The following is a 4,032-nucleotide window of genomic DNA, read 5'->3' as shown; positions in this document are numbered from 1 at the left end:
ATGATACCCCATTGTCACCATGAGTATTCATATGCAAGACATATATCAAGTGCCCTCAAAACCATAAAAGTATTCAATCCAATAATAACTAAATCTCAAAGGGAAAAACTCAATTCATCACAACAAGATAGAGAGGGGAAAACACCATATGATCCAACTATATTAACAAAGCCCGCGATACATCAAGATCGTGACTTCTCAAGAACACGGGGGAGAGAGAGAGAGATTAAACACATAGCTACTAGTACAAAACCTCAGCCCCGAGGGTGGACTACTCCCTCCTCATCATAGTGGCCACCGGGATGATGAAGATGGCCACCGGTGATGATTCCCCCCTCCGGTGGAGTGCCGGAACAGGGTCTAGATTGGTTTTTCATGGCTACAGAGCCTTGCGGCGGCGGAACTTATGATCTAGGGTAACCCTGAGGGTTTTTGGAATATTTGTGAATTTATAGGGCAAAGAGGGGGTGCGGGAGGCCACCGAGGTGGGCACAACCCACCTGGGTGCGCCTTGGTGGGTTGTGCCCCCCTCGTGGCAGCCCGAGGTGCTTCTCTAGCCCACTAGTGGTCTTCTGGTCCATAAAAAATCCACAAAAAGTTTTACGGTGTTTGGACTCCGTTTGATATTGATTTCCTGTGATGTAAAAAACAAGCAAAAACAGCAACTGGCATTGGGCACTGGGTCAATAGGTTAGTCCCAAAAAATGATATAAAGTTGCTGTAAAATGATTGTAGAACATCCAAGAATGATAATATAACAGCATCAAACAATCAAAAATTATAGATACGTTGGAGACGTATCAGTTTCCTGCTCAAAATTCTGACAGAACTCTGCACAAGGAGGGAAAATACGAGTCAGCATCAATATTATGAGGAAGTTTCACAGATCCACTCGGACGAAGGAAGATACCTTCGAGCATGATGTACATCTTCTTTGCAAGGCCCCCCAAGTAAGCCTCTAGCTCGTCCCTCTTCCAAGTGAGTTTGTCCTCCTTGTAAGTCAAGACAACTTTCTTCTCCCTCAGCTGAGCGGCCTCCTTCTTCACCTCCTCAACGGCAGTTTTCAAGGCCGCATTCTCCTCTTCAAGTTTGCCGACTGAAGCTAGCTTTCTCTCAGTTGCTTCAGCCTTCTCTCGCGCCACTGCACCCCCGCGAGTTCAGTGTCCTTCCTCTCCGACGCCTGCTTCATAGTGTCTAAAGAAATAACATTCTTCAGTCGTGCTTGGAGTTGACAGTTTTCACTACACACATCTGTTCGAGTGGAATCACTCGGTTCAAAGGATCAAAAAGAAGAAGCGACAAAGCATACATTCGGCAAAGTTTTACCTCCCATGGTCTTCACTTCGGCCTGAGCATCCTTCAGGTTCTTCTGGGCAAGTTCTAGATCCAGTTGGAGTTGGATCGTCTCCTTCTCCAGGGCAGCGTACTGAGTCCCAAGTTCACAAGATTTCTGAGATAAACAAAAAGACAACTCAGTTGACGAAGAGAAAGACTCAAAAGTATTTCCTCTACTTTTGAGTGGAGAGGAGCAAGTTCAGATGGCTATTATAAAAAGTGTTCTCAGACCCCCGCTGACTACCCGCAGTCGACGGCGGTCTCGGGGACTACACCTAGTGGGCGCACTCAGCATGCCCCCACTGGATTTAAAAAAACAACAAAACCCTTGTTCTCAGACCCCCGTCGACTGCCCGCAGTTAACAGCGGTCTCAGGGACTACACCTAGTGGGTGCACTCAGCGTGTCTGATGACCCACAAGTATAGGGGATCTATCGTAGTCCTTTCGATAAGTAAGAGTGTCGAACCCAACGAGGAGCAGAAGGAAATGATAAGCGGCTTTCAGCAAGGTATTCTCTGCAAGCACTGAAATAATAGGTAACATATAGTTTTGTGATAAGATAATTTGTAACGAGCAACAAGAAACAAAAGTAAATAAAGTGCAGCAAGGTGGCCCAATCCTTTTTGTAGCAAAGGACAAGCCTGGACAAACTCTTATATAGAGAAAAGCACTCCCGAGGACACATGGGAATTATCATCAAGCTAGTTTTCATCACGTTCATATGATTCACATTTGGTACTTTGATAATTTGATATGTGGGTGCACCGGTGCTTGGGTGTTGTTCTTACTTGAACAAGCATCCCACATATGATTAACCCCTATTGCAAGCATCCACAACTACAAAAGAAGTATTAAGGTAAACCTAACCATAGCATGAAACATATGGATCCAAATCAGCCCCTTACGAAGCAACGCATAAACTAGGGTTTAAGCTTCTCTCACTCTAGCAACCCATCATCTACTTATTACTTCCCAATGCCTTCCTCTAGGCCCAAATAATGGTGAAGTGTCATGTAGTCAACGTTCACATAACACCACTAGAGGAGAGACAACATACATCTCATCAAAATATCGAACGAATACCAAATTCACATGGCTACTAATAGCAAGACTTCTCCCATGTCCTCAGGAACAAACGTAACTACTCACAAAGCATATTCATGTTCATAATCAGAGGAGTATTAATATGCATATAGGATCTGAACATATGATCTTCCACCAATTAAACCAACTAGCATCAACTACAAGGAGTAATCAACACTACTAGCAACCTACAGGTACCAATCCCAGACTTAGAGATAAGAATTGGATACAAGAGATGAACTAGGGTTTGAGAGGAGATGGTGCTGGTGAAGATGTTGATGGAGATTGGCCCCCTCCCGATGAGAGGAGCGTTGGTGATGATGATGGCGATGATTTCCCCCTCCCGGAGGGAAGTGTCCCCAGCAGAACAGCTCCGCCGGAGCCCTAGATTGGTTCCGCCAAGGTTCCGCCTCGTGGCGGCGAAGTCTCGTCCCGAAAGCTTGCTTTTTATTTTTCTTCGGACGAAAGACTTCATATAGCAGAAGATGGGAACTGGAGGGCCAACAGGGGGCCCACGAGGCAGGGGGTGCGCCCAGGGGGTAGGGCGCGCCCCCCACCCTCGTGGCCAGGGTGTGGGCCCCCTCTGGTATTTCTTCCGCTTAGTATTTTTTTATTATTTCCAAAAATAACTTCCATGGAGTTTCAGGACTTTTGGAGTTGTGCAGAATAGGTCTCTAATATTTGCTCCTTTTCTAGCCCAGAATTCCAGCTGCCGGCATTCTCCCTCCTTATGTAAACCTTGTAAAATAAGAGAGAATAGGCATAACTATTGTGACATAATGTGTAATAACAGCCCATAATGCGATAAATATCGATATAAAAGCATGATGCAAAATGGACGTATCAACTCCCCCAAGCTTAGACCTCGCTTGTCCTCAAGCGGAAGCCGATAACGATAAATATGTCCACATGTTTAGAGGTAGAGGTGCCGATAAAATAAAATACGGACATGAGGGCATCATGATTAATCTTATAACAGCAACATATATGGATAATGTCATATGGTTTCTTATGCTCAAGTAATAATCTATTCACAATGCAAAGTATGAATCAGAAACTTCATTGAGAACTAACAAACTATAATCTCAATCATTGAGGCAATTGCAATTTATCATAACGTCAGAAAGAGTCTATGTCAGAGCTTTTTAGCAAGTCCACATACTCAACTATCATTTAGTCTTTCACAGTTGCTAACACTCACGCAATACTTGTGGTTACGGAGTTTTAATCGGACACATAGAAAGATAGGGGCTTATAGTTTCGCCTCCCAACCTTTTACCTCAAGGGTAATGTCAACAATAATAGTTCATGCTAACTTACATCCAATTAGATATATGTATCAGGATCTTTCCAACACACTGTGCTTGCCAAAGGATAAAATGTAAAAAGGAAAGGTGAAGATCACCATGACTCTTGCATAAGGTAGAAGGTAATAATAAAAGATAGGCCCTTCGCAGAGGGAAGTAGCGGTTTTCATGCGCTTTCAGGGTTGGATGCACAAAATCTTAATGCGAAAGAACATCACTTTATATTGCCACTTGTGATATAGACCTTTATTATGTAGTCCGTTGCTTTTATTTCTTCCACATCACAAGATCGTATAAAGCTTATTT

This window comes from Aegilops tauschii, chromosome 2 (assembly GCF_002575655.3).
Source record: "Aegilops tauschii subsp. strangulata cultivar AL8/78 chromosome 2, Aet v6.0, whole genome shotgun sequence".
NCBI classification, from domain to species: Eukaryota; Viridiplantae; Streptophyta; class Magnoliopsida; order Poales; family Poaceae; genus Aegilops; species Aegilops tauschii.
Note: the sequence above shows the minus strand (reverse complement) of the source record.